Here is a 19785-nt window from a genome sequence, read left to right on the forward strand (position 1 = left end):
GAGTGAATTCCATTAGTTTTGAGCAATATCAAAATTGAAAGGTCAGAATCACATTGTTGGTCAAAAAGTGCTTCTCTCGCTCTGAAAAGCATTTTGCACACATAAAAACTTGACATGTGAATATTTCTGTTTCTTTCAATGGAAACGTGTTATTATGCTTACAAAAGGGTTATTTAAGCATAAACCACCATTTGGGAGTGAATTCCATTAGTTTTGAGCAATATCAAAATTGAAAGGTAAAAATCACATTGTTGGTCAAAAAGTGCTTCTCTCGCTCTGAAAAGCATTTTGCACGCATAAAAACTTGACATGTGAATATTTCTGTTTCTTTCAATTCAAACGTGTTATTATGCTTACAAAAGGGTTATTTAAGCATAAACCACCATTTGGGAGTGAATTCCATTAGTTTTGAGCAATATCAAAATTGAAAGGTCAGAATCACATTGTTGGTGAAAAAGTGCTTCTCTCGCTCTGAAAAGCATTTTGCACACATAAAAACTTGACATGTGAATATTTCTGTTACTTTCAATGGAAACGTGTTATTATGCTTACAAAAGGGTTATTTAAGCATAAACCACCATTTGGGAGTGAATTCCATTAGTTTTGAGCAATATCAACATTGTAAGGTAAAAATCACATTGTTGGTCAAAAAGTGCTTCTCTCGCTCTGAAAAGCATTTTGCACACATAAAAACTTGACATGTGAATATTTCTGTTTCTTTCAATGGAAACGTGTTATTATGCTTACAAAAGGGTTATTTAAGCATAAACCACCATTTGGGAGTGAATTCCATTAGTTTTGAGCAATATCAAAATTGAAAGGTCAGAATCACATTGTTGGTCAAAAAGTGCTTCTCTCGCTCTGAAAAGCATTTTGCACACATAAAAACTTGACATGTGAATATTTCTGTTACTTTCAATGGAAACGTTTTATTATGCTTACAAAAGGGTTATTTAAGCATAAACCACCATTTGGGAGTGAATTCCATTAGTTTTGAGCAATATCAACATTGTAAGGTAAAAATCACATTGTTGGTCAAAAAGTGGTTCTCTCGCTCTGAAAAGCATTTTGCACACATAAAAACTTGACATGTGAATATTTCTGTTTCTTTCAATGGAAACGTGTTATTATGCTTACAAAAGGGTTATTTAAGCATAAACCACCATTTGGGAGTGAATTCCATTAGTTTTGAGCAATATCAAAATTGAAAGGTCAGAATCACATTGTTGGTCAAAAAGTGCTTCTCTCGCTCTGAAAAGCATTTTGCACACATAAAAACTTGACATGTGAATATTTCTGTTACTTTCAATGGAAACGTGTTATTATGCTTACAAACGGGTTATTTAAGCATAAACCACCATTTGGGAGTGAATTCCATTAGTTTTGAGCAATATCAAAATTGAAAGGTCAGAATCACATTGTTGGTCAAAAAGTGCTTCTCTCGCTCTGAAAAGCATTTTGCACACATAAAAACTTGACATGTGAATATTTCTGTTTCTTTCAATGGAAACGTGTTATTATGCTTACAAAAGGGTTATTTAAGCATAAACCACCATTTGGGAGTGAATTCCATTAGTTTTGAGCAACATCAAAATTGAAAGGTCAGAGTCACATTGTTGGTCAAAAAGTGCTTCTCTCGCTCTGAAAAGCATTTTGCACACATAAAAACTTGACATGTGAATATTTCTGTTACTTTCAATGGAAACGTGTTATTATGCTTACAAACGGGTTATTTAAGCATAAACCACCATTTGGGAGTGAATTCCATTAGTTTTGAGCAATATCAAAATTGAAAGGTCAGAGTCACATTGTTGGTCAAAAAGTGGTTCTCTCGCTCTGAAAAGCATTTTGCACGCATAAAACTTGACATGTGAATATTTCTGTTTCTTTCAATGGAAACGTGTTATTATGCTTACAAAAGGGTTATTTAAGCATAAACCACCATTTGGGAGTGAATTCCATTAGTTTTGAGCAATATCAAAATTGAAAGGTCAGAATCACATTGTTGGTCAAAAAGTGCTTCTCTCGCTCTGAAAAGCATTTTGCACACATAAAAACTTGACATGTGAATATTTCTGTTACTTTCAATGGAAACGTTTTATTATGCTTACAAAAGGGTTATTTAAGCATAAACCACCATTTGGGAGTGAATTCCATTAGTTTTGAGCAATATCAACATTGTAAGGTAAAAATCACATTGTTGGTCAAAAAGTGCTTCTCTCGCTCTGAAAAGCATTTTGCACACATAAAAACTTGACATGTGAATATTTCTGTTTCTTTCAATGGAAACGTGTTATTATGCTTACAAAAGGGTTATTTAAGCATAAACCACCATTTGGGAGTGAATTCCATTAGTTTTGAGCAATATCAAAATTGAAAGGTCAGAATCACATTGTTGGTCAAAAAGTGCTTCTCTCGCTCTGAAAAGCATTTTGCACACATAAAAACTTGACATGTGAATATTTCTGTTACTTTCAATGGAAACGTGTTATTATGCTTACAAACGGGTTATTTAAGCATAAACCACCATTTGGGAGTGAATTCCATTAGTTTTGAGCAATATCAAAATTGAAAGGTCAGAATCACATTGTTGGTCAAAAAGTGCTTCTCTCGCTCTGAAAAGCATTTTGCACACATAAAAACTTGACATGTGAATATTTCTGTTTCTTTCAATGGAAACGTGTTATTATGCTTACAAAAGGGTTATTTAAGCATAAACCACCATTTGGGAGTGAATTCCATTAGTTTTGAGCAACATCAAAATTGAAAGGTCAGAATCACATTGTTGGTCAAAAAGTGCTTCTCTCGCTCTGAAAAGCATTTTGCACGCATAAAAACTTGACATGTGAATATTTCTGTTTCTTTCAATGGAAACGTTTTATTATGCTTACAAAAGGGTTATTTAAGCATAAACCACCATTTGGGAGTGAATTCCATTAGTTTTGAGCAATATCAACATTGTAAGGTAAAAATCACATTGTTGGTCAAAAAGTGCTTCTCTCGCTCTGAAAAGCATTTTGCACACATAAGAACTTGACATGTGAATATTTCTGTTTCTTTCAATGGAAACGTGTTATTATGCTTACAAAAGGGTTATTTAAGCATAAACCACCATTTGGGAGTGAATTCCATTAGTTTTGAGCAATATCAAAATTGAAAGGTCAGAATCACATTGTTGGTCAAAAAGTGCTTCTCTCGCTCTGAAAAGCATTTTGCACACATAAAAACTTGACATGTGAATATTTCTGTTACTTTCAATGGAAACGTGTTATTATGCTTACAAACGGGTTATTTAAGCATAAACCACCATTTGGGAGTGAATTCCATTAGTTTTGAGCAATATCAAAATTGAAAGGTCAGAGTCACATTGTTGGTCAAAAAGTGGTTCTCTCGCTCTGAAAAGCATTTTGCACGCATAAAACTTGACATGTGAATATTTCTGTTTCTTTCAATGGAAACGTGTTATTATGCTTACAAAAGGGTTATTTAAGCATAAACCACCATTTGGGAGTGAATTCCATTAGTTTTGAGCAACATCAAAATTGAAAGGTAAAAATCACATTGTTGGTCAAAAAGTGCTTCTCTCGCTCTGAAAAGCATTTTGCACGCATAAAAACTTGACATGTGAATATTTCTGTTTCTTTCAATGGAAACGTGTTATTATGCTTACAAAAGGGTTATTTAAGCATAAACCACCATTTGGGAGTGAATTCCATTAGTTTTGAGCAATATCAAAATTGAAAGGTCAGAATCACATTGTTGGTCAAAAAGTGCTTCTCTCGCTCTGAAAAGCATTTTGCACACATAAAAACTTGACATGTGAATATTTCTGTTACTTTCAATGGAAACGTGTTATTATGCTTACAAAAGGGTTATTTAAGCATAAACCACCATTTGGGAGTGAATTCCATTAGTTTTGAGCAACATCAAAATTGAAAGGTCAGAGTCACATTGTTGGTCAAAAAGTGCTTCTCTCGCTCTGAAAAGCATTTTGCACGCATAAAAACTTGACATGTGAATATTTCTGTTTCTTTCAATGGAAACGTGTTATTATGCTTACAAAAGGGTTATTTAAGCATAAACCACCATTTGGGAGTGAATTCCATTAGTTTTGAGCAATATCAAAATTGAAAGGTCAGAATCACATTGTTGGTCAAAAAGTGCTTCTCTCGCTCTGAAAAGCATTTTGCACACATAAAAACTTGACATGTGAATATTTCTGTTACTTTCAATGGAAACGTGTTATTATGCTTACAAAAGGGTTATTTAAGCATAAACCACCATTTGGGAGTGAATTCCATTAGTTTTGAGCAATATCAACATTGTAAGGTAAAAATCACATTGTTGGTCAAAAAGTGCTTCTCTCGCTCTGAAAAGCATTTTGCACACATAAAAACTTGACATGTGAATATTTCTGTTTCTTTCAATGGAAACGTGTTATTATGCTTACAAAAGGGTTATTTAAGCATAAACCACCATTTGGGAGTGAATTCCATTAGTTTTGAGCAATATCAAAATTGAAAGGTCAGAATCACATTGTTGGTCAAAAAGTGCTTCTCTCGCTCTGAAAAGCATTTTGCACACATAAAAACTTGACATGTGAATATTTCTGTTACTTTCAATGGAAACGTTTTATTATGCTTACAAAAGGGTTATTTAAGCATAAACCACCATTTGGGAGTGAATTCCATTAGTTTTGAGCAATATCAAAATTGAAAGGTAAAAATCACATTGTTGGTCAAAAAGTGCTTCTCTCGCTCTGAAAAGCATTTTGCACGCATAAAAACTTGACATGTGAATATTTCTGTTTCTTTCAATGGAAACGTGTTATTATGCTTACAAAAGGGTTATTTAAGCATAAACCACCATTTGGGAGTGAATTCCATTAGTTTTGAGCAATATCAAAATTGAAAGGTCAGAATCACATTGTTGGTCAAAAAGTTCTTCTCTCGCTCTGAAAAGCATTTTGCACACATAAAAACTTGACATGTGAATATTTCTGTTACTTTCAATGGAAACGTGTTATTATGCTTACAAAAGGGTTATTTAAGCATAAACCACCATTTGGGAGTGAATTCCATTAGTTTTGAGCAATATCAACATTGTAAGGTAAAAATCACATTGTTGGTCAAAAAGTGCTTCTCTCGCTCTGAAAAGCATTTTGCACACATAAAAACTTGACATGTGAATATTTCTGTTTCTTTCAATGGAAACGTGTTATTATGCTTACAAAAGGGTTATTTAAGGATAAACCACCATTTGGGAGTGAATTCCATTAGTTTTGAGCAATATCAAAATTGAAAGGTCAGAATCACATTGTTGGTCAAAAAGTGCTTCTCTCGCTCTGAAAAGCATTTGCACACATAAAAACTTGACATGTGAATATTTCTGTTACTTTCAATGGAAACGTGTTATTATGCTTACAAAAGGGTTATTTAAGCATAAACCACCATTTGGGAGTGAATTCCATTAGTTTTGAGCAATATCAAAATTGAAAGGTCAGAGTCACATTGTTGGTCAAAAAGTGCTTCTCTCGCTCTGAAAAGCATTTTGCACGCATAAAAACTTGACATGTGAATATTTCTGTTACTTTCAATGGAAACGTGTTATTATGCTTACAAAAGGGTTATTTATGCATAAACCACCATTTGGGAGTGAATTCCATTAGTTTTGAGCAATATCAACATTGTAAGGTAAAAATCATATTGTTGGTCAAAAAGTGCTTCTCTCGCTCTGAAAAGCATTTTGCACGCATAAAAACTTGACATGTGAATATTTCTGTTTCTTTCAATTCAAACGTGTTATTATGCTTACAAAAGGGTTATTTAAGCATAAACCACCATTTGGGAGTGAATTCCATTAGTTTTGAGCAATATCAAAATTGAAAGGTCAGAGTCACATTGTTGGTCAAAAAGTGCTTCTCTCGCTCTGAAAAGCATTTTGCACGCATAAAAACTTGACATGTGAATATTTCTGTTTCTTTCAATGGAAACGTGTTATTATGCTTACAAAAGGGTTATTTAAGCATAAACCACCATTTGGGAGTGAATTCCATTAGTTTTGAGCAATATCAAAATTGAAAGGTCAGAATCACATTGTTGGTCAAAAAGTGCTTCTCTCGCTCTGAAAAGCATTTTGCACACATAAAAACTTGACATGTGAATATTTCTGTTACTTTCAATGGAAACGTGTTATTATGCTTACAAAAGGGTTATTTAAGCATAAACCACCATTTGGGAGTGAATTCCATTAGTTTTGAGCAATATCAAAATTGAAAGGTCAGAGTCACATTGTTGGTCAAAAAGTGCTTCTCTCGCTCTGAAAAGCATTTTGCACGCATAAAAACTTGACATGTGAATATTTCTGTTTCTTTCAATGGAAACGTGTTATTATGCTTACAAAAGGGTTATTTAAGCATAAACCACCATTTGGGAGTGAATTCCATTAGTTTTGAGCAATATCAAAATTGAAAGGTAAAAATCACATTGTTGGTCAAAAAGTGCTTCTCTCGCTCTGAAAAGCATTTTGCACGCATAAAAACTTGACATGTGAATATTTCTGTTTCTTTCAATTCAAACGTGTTATTATGCTTACAAAAGGGTTATTTAAGCATAAACCACCATTTGGGAGTGAATTCCATTAGTTTTGAGCAATATCAAAATTGAAAGGTCAGAATCACATTGTTGGTCAAAAAGTGCTTCTCTCGCTCTGAAAAGCATTTTGCACGCATAAAAACTTGACATGTGAATATTTCTGTTTCTTTCAATGGAAACGTGTTATTATGCTTACAAAAGGGTTATTTAAGCATAAACCACCATTTGGGAGTGAATTCCATTAGTTTTGAGCAATATCAAAATTGAAAGGTAAAAATCACATTGTTGGTCAAAAAGTGCTTCTCTCGCTCTGAAAAGCATTTTGCACGCATAAAAACTTGACATGTGAATATTTCTGTTTCTTTCAATGGAAACGTGTTATTATGCTTACAAAAGGGTTATTTAAGCATAAACCACCATTTGGGAGTGAATTCCATTAGTTTTGAGCAATATCAAAATTGAAAGGTCAGAGTCACATTGTTGGTCAAAAAGTGCTTCTCTCGCTCTGAAAAGCATTTTGCACGCATAAAAACTTGACATGTGAATATTTCTGTTTCTTTCAATGGAAACGTGTTATTATGATACAAAAGGGTTATTTAAGCATAAACCACCATTTGGGAGTGAATTCCATTAGTTTTGAGCAATATCAAAATTGAAAGGTAAAAATCACATTGTTGGTCAAAAAGTGCTTCTCTCGCTCTGAAAAGCATTTTGCACGCATAAAAACTTGACATGTGAATATTTCTGTTTCTTTCATTTCAAACGTGTTATTATGCTTACAAAAGGGTTATTTAAGCATAAACCACCATTTGGGAGTGAATTCCATTAGTTTTGAGCAATATCAAAATTGAAAGGTCAGAATCACATTGTTGGTCAAAAAGTGCTTCTCTCGCTCTGAAAAGCATTTTGCACACATAAAAACTTGACATGTGAATATTTCTGTTACTTTCAATGGAAACGTGTTATTATGCTTACAAAAGGGTTATTTAAGCATAAACCACCATTTGGGAGTGAATTCCATTAGTTTTGAGCAACATCAAAATTGAAAGGTAAAAATCACATTGTTGGTCAAAAAGTGCTTCTCTCGCTCTGAAAAGCATTTTGCACACATAAAAACTTGACATGTGAATATTTCTGTTACTTTCAATGGAAACGTGTTATTATGCTTACAAAAGGGTTATTTAAGCATAAACCACCATTTGGGAGTGAATTCCATTAGTTTTGAGCAATATCAAAATTGAAAGGTCAGAGTCACATTGTTGGTCAAAAAGTGCTTCTCTCGCTCTGAAAAGCATTTTGCACACATAAAAACTTGACATGTGAATATTTCTGTTTCTTTCAATGGAAACGTGTTATTATGCTTACAAAAGGGTTATTTAAGCATAAACCACCATTTGGGAGTGAATTCCATTAGTTTTGAGCAATATCAAAATTGAAAGGTCAGAATCACATTGTTGGTCAAAAAGTGCTTCTCTCGCTCTGAAAAGCATTTTGCACACATAAAAACTTGACATGTGAATATTTCTGTTACTTTCAATGGAAACGTGTTATTATGCTTACAAAAGGGTTATTTAAGCATAAACCACCATTTGGGAGTGAATTCCATTAGTTTTGAGCAATATCAACATTGTAAGGTAAAAATCACATTGTTGGTCAAAAAGTGCTTCTCTCGCTCTGAAAAGCATTTTGCACACATAAAAACTTGACATGTGAATATTTCTGTTTCTTTCAATGGAAACGTGTTATTATGCTTACAAAAGGGTTATTTAAGCATAAACCACCATTTGGGAGTGAATTCCATTAGTTTTGAGCAATATCAAAATTGAAAGGTCAGAATCACATTGTTGGTCAAAAAGTGCTTCTCTCGCTCTGAAAAGCATTTTGCACACATAAAAACTTGACATGTGAATATTTCTGTTACTTTCAATGGAAACGTTTTATTATGCTTACAAAAGGGTTATTTAAGCATAAACCACCATTTGGGAGTGAATTCCATTAGTTTTGAGCAATATCAACATTGTAAGGTAAAAATCACATTGTTGGTCAAAAAGTGCTTCTCTCGCTCTGAAAAGCATTTTGCACGCATAAAAACTTGACATGTGAATATTTCTGTTTCTTTCAATGGAAACGTGTTATTATGCTTACAAAAGGGTTATTTAAGCATAAACCACCATTTTGGAGTGAATTCCATTAGTTTTGAGCAATATCAAAATTGAAAGGTCAGAATCACATTGTTGGTCAAAAAGTGCTTCTCTCGCTCTGAAAAGCATTTTGCACACATAAAAACTTGACATGTGAATATTTCTGTTACTTTCAATGGAAACGTGTTATTATGCTTACAAACGGGTTATTTAAGCATAAACCACCATTTGGGAGTGAATTCCATTAGTTTTGAGCAATATCAAAATTGAAAGGTCAGAATCACATTGTTGGTCAAAAAGTGCTTCTCTCGCTCTGAAAAGCATTTTGCACACATAAAAACTTGACATGTGAATATTTCTGTTTCTTTCAATGGAAACGTGTTATTATGCTTACAAAAGGGTTATTTAAGCATAAACCACCATTTGGGAGTGAATTCCATTAGTTTTGAGCAATATCAAAATTGAAAGGTAAAAATCACATTGTTGGTCAAAAAGTGCTTCTCTCGCTCTGAAAAGCATTTTGCACGCATAAAAACTTGACATGTGAATATTTCTGTTTCTTTCAATTCAAACGTGTTATTATGCTTACAAAAGGGTTATTTAAGCATAAACCACCATTTGGGAGTGAATTCCATTAGTTTTGAGCAATATCAACATTGTAAGGTAAAAATCACATTGTTGGTCAAAAAGTGCTTCTCTCGCTCTGAAAAGCATTTTGCACGCATAAAAACTTGACATGTGAATATTTCTGTTTCTTTCAATGGAAACGTGTTATTATGCTTACAAAAGGGTTATTTAAGCATAAACCACCATTTTGGAGTGAATTCCATTAGTTTTGAGCAATATCAAAATTGAAAGGTCAGAATCACATTGTTGGTCAAAAAGTGCTTCTCTCGCTCTGAAAAGCATTTTGCACACATAAAAACTTGACATGTGAATATTTCTGTTTCTTTCAATGGAAACGTGTTATTATGCTTACAAACGGGTTATTTAAGCATAAACCACCATTTGGGAGTGAATTCCATTAGTTTTGAGCAATATCAAAATTGAAAGGTCAGAATCACATTGTTGGTCAAAAAGTGCTTCTCTCGCTCTGAAAAGCATTTTGCACACATAAAAACTTGACATGTGAATATTTCTGTTACTTTCAATGGAAACGTGTTATTATGCTTACAAAAGGGTTATTTAAGCATAAACCACCATTTGGGAGTGAATTCCATTAGTTTTGAGCAACATCAAAATTGAAAGGTAAAAATCACATTGTTGGTCAAAAAGTGCTTCTCTCGCTCTGAAAAGCATTTTGCACACATAAAAACTTGACATGTGAATATTTCTGTTACTTTCAATGGAAACGTGTTATTATGCTTACAAAAGGGTTATTTAAGCATAAACCACCATTTGGGAGTGAATTCCATTAGTTTTGAGCAATATCAAAATTGAAAGGTCAGAGTCACATTGTTGGTCAAAAAGTGCTTCTCTCGCTCTGAAAAGCATTTTGCACACATAAAAACTTGACATGTGAATATTTCTGTTTCTTTCAATGGAAACGTGTTATTATGCTTACAAAAGGGTTATTTAAGCATAAACCACCATTTGGGAGTGAATTCCATTAGTTTTGAGCAATATCAAAATTGAAAGGTCAGAATCACATTGTTGGTCAAAAAGTGCTTCTCTCGCTCTGAAAAGCATTTTGCACACATAAAAACTTGACATGTGAATATTTCTGTTACTTTCAATGGAAACGTTTTATTATGCTTACAAAAGGGTTATTTAAGCATAAACCACCATTTGGGAGTGAATTCCATTAGTTTTGAGCAATATCAACATTGTAAGGTAAAAATCACATTGTTGGTCAAAAAGTGCTTCTCTCGCTCTGAAAAGCATTTTGCACGCATAAAAACTTGACATGTGAATATTTCTGTTTCTTTCAATGGAAACGTGTTATTATGCTTACAAAAGGGTTATTTAAGCATAAACCACCATTTGGGAGTGAATTCCATTAGTTTTGAGCAATATCAAAATTGAAAGGTCAGAATCACATTGTTGGTCAAAAAGTGCTTCTCTCGCTCTGAAAAGCATTTTGCACACATAAAAACTTGACATGTGAATATTTCTGTTACTTTCAATGGAAACGTGTTATTATGCTTACAAACGGGTTATTTAAGCATAAACCACCATTTGGGAGTGAATTCCATTAGTTTTGAGCAATATCAAAATTGAAAGGTCAGAATCACATTGTTGGTCAAAAAGTGCTTCTCTCGCTCTGAAAAGCATTTTGCACACATAAAAACTTGACATGTGAATATTTCTGTTTCTTTCAATGGAAACGTGTTATTATGCTTACAAAAGGGTTATTTAAGCATAAACCACCATTTGGGAGTGAATTCCATTAGTTTTGAGCAATATCAAAATTGAAAGGTCAGAATCACATTGTTGGTCAAAAAGTGCTTCTCTCGCTCTGAAAAGCATTTTGCACACATAAAAACTTGACATGTGAATATTTCTGTTACTTTCAATGGAAACGTGTTATTATGCTTACAAAAGGGTTATTTAAGCATAAACCACCATTTGGGAGTGAATTCCATTAGTTTTGAGCAATATCAACATTGTAAGGTAAAAATCACATTGTTGGTCAAAAAGTGCTTCTCTCGCTCTGAAAAGCATTTTGCACACATAAAAACTTGACATGTGAATATTTCTGTTTCTTTCAATGGAAACGTGTTATTATGCTTACAAAAGGGTTATTTAAGCATAAACCACCATTTGGGAGTGAATTCCATTAGTTTTGAGCAATATCAAAATTGAAAGGTCAGAATCACATTGTTGGTCAAAAAGTGCTTCTCTCGCTCTGAAAAGCATTTTGCACACATAAAAACTTGACATGTGAATATTTCTGTTACTTTCAATGGAAACGTTTTATTATGCTTACAAAAGGGTTATTTAAGCATAAACCACCATTTGGGAGTGAATTCCATTAGTTTTGAGCAATATCAACATTGTAAGGTAAAAATCACATTGTTGGTCAAAAAGTGCTTCTCTCGCTCTGAAAAGCATTTTGCACGCATAAAAACTTGACATGTGGATATTTCTGTTTCTTTCAATGGAAACGTGTTATTATGCTTACAAAAGGGTTATTTAAGCATAAACCACCATTTTGGAGTGAATTCCATTAGTTTTGAGCAATATCAAAATTGAAAGGTCAGAATCACATTGTTGGTCAAAAAGTGCTTCTCTCGCTCTGAAAAGCATTTTGCACACATAAAAACTTGACATGTGAATATTTCTGTTACTTTCAATGGAAACGTGTTATTATGCTTACAAACGGGTTATTTAAGCATAAACCACCATTTGGGAGTGAATTCCATTAGTTTTGAGCAATATCAAAATTGAAAGGTCAGAATCACATTGTTGGTCAAAAAGTGCTTCTCTCGCTCTGAAAAGCATTTTGCACACATAAAAACTTGACATGTGAATATTTCTGTTTCTTTCAATGGAAACGTGTTATTATGCTTACAAAAGGGTTATTTAAGCATAAACCACCAATTTGGGAGTGAATTCCATTAGTTTTGAGCAATATCAAAATTGAAAGGTAAAAATCACATTGTTGGTCAAAAAGTGCTTCTCTCGCTCTGAAAAGCATTTTGCACGCATAAAAACTTGACATGTGAATATTTCTGTTTCTTTCAATTCAAACGTGTTATTATGCTTACAAAAGGGTTATTTAAGCATAAACCACCATTTGGGAGTGAATTCCATTAGTTTTGAGCAATATCAAAATTGAAAGGTCAGAATCACATTGTTGGTGAAAAAGTGCTTCTCTCGCTCTGAAAAGCATTTTGCACACATAAAAACTTGACATGTGAATATTTCTGTTACTTTCAATGGAAACGTGTTATTATGCTTACAAAAGGGTTATTTAAGCATAAACCACCATTTGGGAGTGAATTCCATTAGTTTTGAGCAATATCAACATTGTAAGGTAAAAATCACATTGTTGGTCAAAAAGTGCTTCTCTCGCTCTGAAAAGCATTTTGCACACATAAAAACTTGACATGTGAATATTTCTGTTTCTTTCAATGGAAACGTGTTATTATGCTTACAAAAGGGTTATTTAAGCATAAACCACCATTTGGGAGTGAATTCCATTAGTTTTGAGCAATATCAAAATTGAAAGGTCAGAATCACATTGTTGGTCAAAAAGTGCTTCTCTCGCTCTGAAAAGCATTTTGCACACATAAAAACTTGACATGTGAATATTTCTGTTACTTTCAATGGAAACGTTTTATTATGCTTACAAAAGGGTTATTTAAGCATAAACCACCATTTGGGAGTGAATTCCATTAGTTTTGAGCAATATCAACATTGTAAGGTAAAAATCACATTGTTGGTCAAAAAGTGGTTCTCTCGCTCTGAAAAGCATTTTGCACACATAAAAACTTGACATGTGAATATTTCTGTTTCTTTCAATGGAAACGTGTTATTATGCTTACAAAAGGGTTATTTAAGCATAAACCACCATTTGGGAGTGAATTCCATTAGTTTTGAGCAATATCAAAATTGAAAGGTCAGAATCACATTGTTGGTCAAAAAGTGCTTCTCTCGCTCTGAAAAGCATTTTGCACACATAAAAACTTGACATGTGAATATTTCTGTTACTTTCAATGGAAACGTGTTATTATGCTTACAAACGGGTTATTTAAGCATAAACCACCATTTGGGAGTGAATTCCATTAGTTTTGAGCAATATCAAAATTGAAAGGTCAGAATCACATTGTTGGTCAAAAAGTGCTTCTCTCGCTCTGAAAAGCATTTTGCACACATAAAAACTTGACATGTGAATATTTCTGTTTCTTTCAATGGAAACGTGTTATTATGCTTACAAAAGGGTTATTTAAGCATAAACCACCATTTGGGAGTGAATTCCATTAGTTTTGAGCAACATCAAAATTGAAAGGTCAGAGTCACATTGTTGGTCAAAAAGTGCTTCTCTCGCTCTGAAAAGCATTTTGCACACATAAAAACTTGACATGTGAATATTTCTGTTACTTTCAATGGAAACGTGTTATTATGCTTACAAAAGGGTTATTTAAGCATAAACCACCATTTGGGAGTGAATTCCATTAGTTTTGAGCAACATCAAAATTGAAAGGTAAAAATCACATTGTTGGTCAAAAAGTGCTTCTCTCGCTCTGAAAAGCATTTTGCACGCATAAAAACTTGACATGTGAATATTTCTGTTTCTTTCAATGGAAACGTGTTATTATGCTTACAAAAGGGTTATTTAAGCATAAACCACCATTTGGGAGTGAATTCCATTAGTTTTGAGCAATATCAAAATTGAAAGGTCAGAATCACATTGTTGGTCAAAAAGTGCTTCTCTCGCTCTGAAAAGCATTTTGCACACATAAAAACTTGACATGTGAATATTTCTGTTACTTTCAATGGAAACGTGTTATTATGCTTACAAAAGGGTTATTTAAGCATAAACCACCATTTGGGAGTGAATTCCATTAGTTTTGAGCAATATCAAAATTGAAAGGTCAGAATCACATTGTTGGTCAAAAAGTGCTTCTCTCGCTCTGAAAAGCATTTTGCACACATAAAAACTTGACATGTGAATATTTCTGTTTCTTTCAATGGAAACGTGTTATTATGCTTACAAAAGGGTTATTTAAGCATAAACCACCATTTGGGAGTGAATTCCAGTAGTTTTGAGCAATATCAACATTGTAAGGTAAAAATCACATTGTTGGTCAAAAAGTGCTTCTCTCGCTCTGAAAAGCATTTTGCACGCATAAAAACTTGACATGTGAATATTTCTGTTTCTTTCAATGGAAACGTGTTATTATGCTTACAAAAGGGTTATTTAAGCATAAACCACCATTTTGGAGTGAATTCCATTAGTTTTGAGCAATATCAAAATTGAAAGGTCAGAATCACATTGTTGGTCAAAAAGTGCTTCTCTCGCTCTGAAAAGCATTTTGCACACATAAAAACTTGACATGTGAATATTTCTGTTACTTTCAATGGAAACGTGTTATTATGCTTACAAACGGGTTATTTAAGCATAAACCACCATTTGGGAGTGAATTCCATTAGTTTTGAGCAATATCAAAATTGAAAGGTCAGAATCACATTGTTGGTCAAAAAGTGCTTCTCTCGCTCTGAAAAGCATTTTGCACACATAAAAACTTGACATGTGAATATTTCTGTTTCTTTCAATGGAAACGTGTTATTATGCTTACAAAAGGGTTATTTAAGCATAAACCACCATTTGGGAGTGAATTCCATTAGTTTTGAGCAATATCAAAATTGAAAGGTAAAAATCACATTGTTGGTCAAAAAGTGCTTCTCTCGCTCTGAAAAGCATTTTGCACGCATAAAAACTTGACATGTGAATATTTCTGTTTCTTTCAATTCAAACGTGTTATTATGCTTACAAAAGGGTTATTTAAGCATAAACCACCATTTGGGAGTGAATTCCATTAGTTTTGAGCAATATCAAAATTGAAAGGTCAGAATCACATTGTTGGTGAAAAAGTGCTTCTCTCGCTCTGAAAAGCATTTTGCACACATAAAAACTTGACATGTGAATATTTCTGTTACTTTCAATGGAAACGTGTTATTATGCTTACAAAAGGGTTATTTAAGCATAAACCACCATTTGGGAGTGAATTCCATTAGTTTTGAGCAATATCAACATTGTAAGGTAAAAATCACATTGTTGGTCAAAAAGTGCTTCTCTCGCTCTGAAAAGCATTTTGCACACATAAAAAACTTGACATGTGAATATTTCTGTTTCTTTCAATGGAAACGTGTTATTATGCTTACAAAAGGGTTATTTAAGCATAAACCACCATTTGGGAGTGAATTCCATTAGTTTTGAGCAATATCAAAATTGAAAGGTCAGAATCACATTGTTGGTCAAAAAGTGCTTCTCTCGCTCTGAAAAGCATTTTGCACACATAAAAACTTGACATGTGAATATTTCTGTTACTTTCAATGGAAACGTTTTATTATGCTTACAAAAGGGTTATTTAAGCATAAACCACCATTTGGGAGTGAATTCCATTAGTTTTGAGCAATATCAACATTGTAAGGTAAAAATCACATTGTTGGTCAAAAAGTGGTTCTCTCGCTCTGAAAAGCATTTTGCACACATAAAAACTTGACATGTGAATATTTCTGTTTCTTTCAATGGAAACGTGTTATTATGCTTACAAAAGGGTTATTTAAGCATAAACCACCATTTGGGAGTGAATTCCATTAGTTTTGAGCAATATCAAAATTGAAAGGTCAGAATCACATTGTTGGTCAAAAAGTGCTTCTCTCGCTCTGAAAAGCATTTTGCACACATAAAAACTTGACATGTGAATATTTCTGTTACTTTCAATGGAAACGTGTTATTATGCTTACAAACGGGTTATTTAAGCATAAACCACCATTTGGGAGTGAATTCCATTAGTTTTGAGCAATATCAAAATTGAAAGGTCAGAATCACATTGTTGGTCAAAAAGTGCTTCTCTCGCTCTGAAAAGCATTTTGCACACATAAAAACTTGACATGTGAATATTTCTGTTACTTTCAATGGAAACGTGTTATTATGCTTACAAAAGGGTTATTTAAGCATAAACCACCATTTGGGAGTGAATTCCATTAGTTTTGAGCAATATCAACATTGTAAGGTAAAAATCACATTGTTGGTCAAAAAGTGCTTCTCTCGCTCTGAAAAGCATTTTGCACACATAAAAACTTGACATGTGAATATTTCTGTTTCTTTCAATGGAAACGTGTTATTATGCTTACAAAAGGGTTATTTAAGCATAAACCACCATTTGGGAGTGAATTCCATTAGTTTTGAGCAATATCAAAATTGAAAGGTCAGAATCACATTGTTGGTCAAAAAGTGCTTCTCTCGCTCTGAAAAGCATTTTGCACACATAAAAACTTGACATGTGAATATTTCTGTTACTTTCAATGGAAACGTTTTATTATGCTTACAAAAGGGTTATTTAAGCATAAACCACCATTTGGGAGTGAATTCCATTAGTTTTTGAGCAATATCAACATTGTAAGGTAAAAATCACATTGTTGGTCAAAAAGTGCTTCTCTCGCTCTGAAAAGCATTTTGCACGCATAAAAACTTGACATGTGAATATTTCTGTTTCTTTCAATGGAAACGTGTTATTATGCTTACAAAAGGGTTATTTAAGCATAAACCACCATTTTGGAGTGAATTCCATTAGTTTTGAGCAATATCAAAATTGAAAGGTCAGAATCACATTGTTGGTCAAAAAGTGCTTCTCTCGCTCTGAAAAGCATTTTGCACACATAAAAACTTGACATGTGAATATTTCTGTTACTTTCAATGGAAACGTGTTATTATGCTTACAAACGGGTTATTTAAGCATAAACCACCATTTGGGAGTGAATTCCATTAGTTTTGAGCAATATCAAAATTGAAAGGTCAGAATCACATTGTTGGTCAAAAAGTGCTTCTCTCGCTCTGAAAAGCATTTTGCACACATAAAAACTTGACATGTGAATATTTCTGTTTCTTTCAATGGAAACGTGTTATTATGCTTACAAAAGGGTTATTTAAGCATAAACCACCATTTGGGAGTGAATTCCATTAGTTTTGAGCAATATCAAAATTGAAAGGTAAAAATCACATTGTTGGTCAAAAAGTGCTTCTCTCGCTCTGAAAAGCATTTTGCACGCATAAAAACTTGACATGTGAATATTTCTGTTTCTTTCAATTCAAACGTGTTATTATGCTTACAAAAGGGTTATTTAAGCATAAACCACCATTTGGGAGTGAATTCCATTAGTTTTGAGCAATATCAACATTGTAAGGTAAAAATCACATTGTTGGTCAAAAAGTGCTTCTCTCGCTCTGAAAAGCATTTTGCACGCATAAAAACTTGACATGTGAATATTTCTGTTTCTTTCAATGGAAACGTGTTATTATGCTTACAAAAGGGTTATTTAAGCATAAACCACCATTTTGGAGTGAATTCCATTAGTTTTGAGCAATATCAAAATTGAAAGGTCAGAATCACATTGTTGGTCAAAAAGTGCTTCTCTCGCTCTGAAAAGCATTTTGCACACATAAAAACTTGACATGTGAATATTTCTGTTTCTTTCAATGGAAACGTGTTATTATGCTTACAAACGGGTTATTTAAGCATAAACCACCATTTGGGAGTGAATTCCATTAGTTTTGAGCAATATCAACATTGTAAGGTAAAAATCACATTGTTGGTCAAAAAGTGCTTCTCTCGCTCTGAAAAGCATTTTGCACGCATAAAAACTTGACATGTGAATATTTCTGTTTCTTTCAATGGAAACGTGTTATTATGCTTACAAAAGGGTTATTTAAGCATAAACCACCATTTTGGAGTGAATTCCATTAGTTTTGAGCAATATCAAAATTGAAAGGTCAGAATCACATTGTTGGTCAAAAAGTGCTTCTCTCGCTCTGAAAAGCATTTTGCACACATAAAAACTTGACATGTGAATATTTCTGTTACTTTCAATGGAAACGTGTTATTATGCTTACAAACGGGTTATTTAAGCATAAACCACCATTTGGGAGTGAATTCCATTAGTTTTGAGCAATATCAAAATTGAAAGGTCAGAATCACATTGTTGGTCAAAAAGTGCTTCTCTCGCTCTGAAAAGCATTTTGCACACATAAAAACTTGACATGTGAATATTTCTGTTTCTTTCAATGGAAACGTGTTATTATGCTTACAAAAGGGTTATTTAAGCATAAACCACCATTTGGGAGTGAATTCCATTAGTTTTGAGCAATATCAAAATTGAAAGGTAAAAATCACATTGTTGGTCAAAAAGTGCTTCTCTCGCTCTGAAAAGCATTTTGCACGCATAAAAACTTGACATGTGAATATTTCTGTTTCTTTCAATTCAAACGTGTTATTATGCTTACAAAAGGGTTATTTAAGCATAAACCACCATTTGGGAGTGAATTCCATTAGTTTTGAGCAATATCAACATTGTAAGGTAAAAATCACATTGTTGGTCAAAAAGTGCTTCTCTCGCTCTGAAAAGCATTTTGCACGCATAAAAACTTGACATGTGAATATTTCTGTTTCTTTCAATGGAAACGTGTTATTATGCTTACAAAAGGGTTATTTAAGCATAAACCACCATTTTGGAGTGAATTCCATTAGTTTTGAGCAATATCAAAATTGAAAGGTCAGAATCACATTGTTGGTCAAAAAGTGCTTCTCTCGCTCTGAAAAGCATTTTGCACACATAAAAACTTGACATGTGAATATTTCTGTTTCTTTCAATGGAAACGTGTTATTATGCTTACAAACGGGTTATTTAAGCATAAACCACCATTTGGGAGTGAATTCCATTAGTTTTGAGCAATATCAAAATTGAAAGGTCAGAATCACATTGTTGGTCAAAAAGTGCTTCTCTCGCTCTGAAAAGCATTTTGCACACATAAAAACTTGACATGTGAATATTTCTGTTACTTTCAATGGAAACGTGTTATTATGCTTACAAAAGGGTTATTTAAGCATAAACCACCATTTGGGAGTGAATTCCATTAGTTTTGAGCAACATCAAAATTGAAAGGTAAAAATCACATTGTTGGTCAAAAAGTGCTTCTCTCGCTCTAAAAAGCATTTTGCACACATAAAAACTTGACATGTGAATATTTCTGTTACTTTCAATGGAAACGTGTTATTATGCTTACAAAAGGGTTATTTAAGCATAAACCACCATTTGGGAGTGAATTCCATTAGTTTTGAGCAATATCAAAATTGAAAGGTCAGAGTCACATTGTTGGTCAAAAAGTGCTTCTCTCGCTCTGAAAAGCATTTTGCACACATAAAAACTTGACATGTGAATATTTCTGTTTCTTTCAATGGAAAACGTGTTATTATGCTTACAAAAGGGTTATTTAAGCATAAACCACCATTTGGGAGTGAATTCCATTAGTTTTGAGCAATATCAAAATTGAAAGGTCAGAATCACATTGTTGGTCAAAAAGTGCTTCTCTCGCTCTGAAAAGC

The sequence above is a fragment of the Pollachius pollachius genome (genome assembly GCF_949987615.1).
Source record: "Pollachius pollachius genome assembly, chromosome: 9".
Taxonomy (NCBI): Eukaryota; Metazoa; Chordata; class Actinopteri; order Gadiformes; family Gadidae; genus Pollachius; species Pollachius pollachius.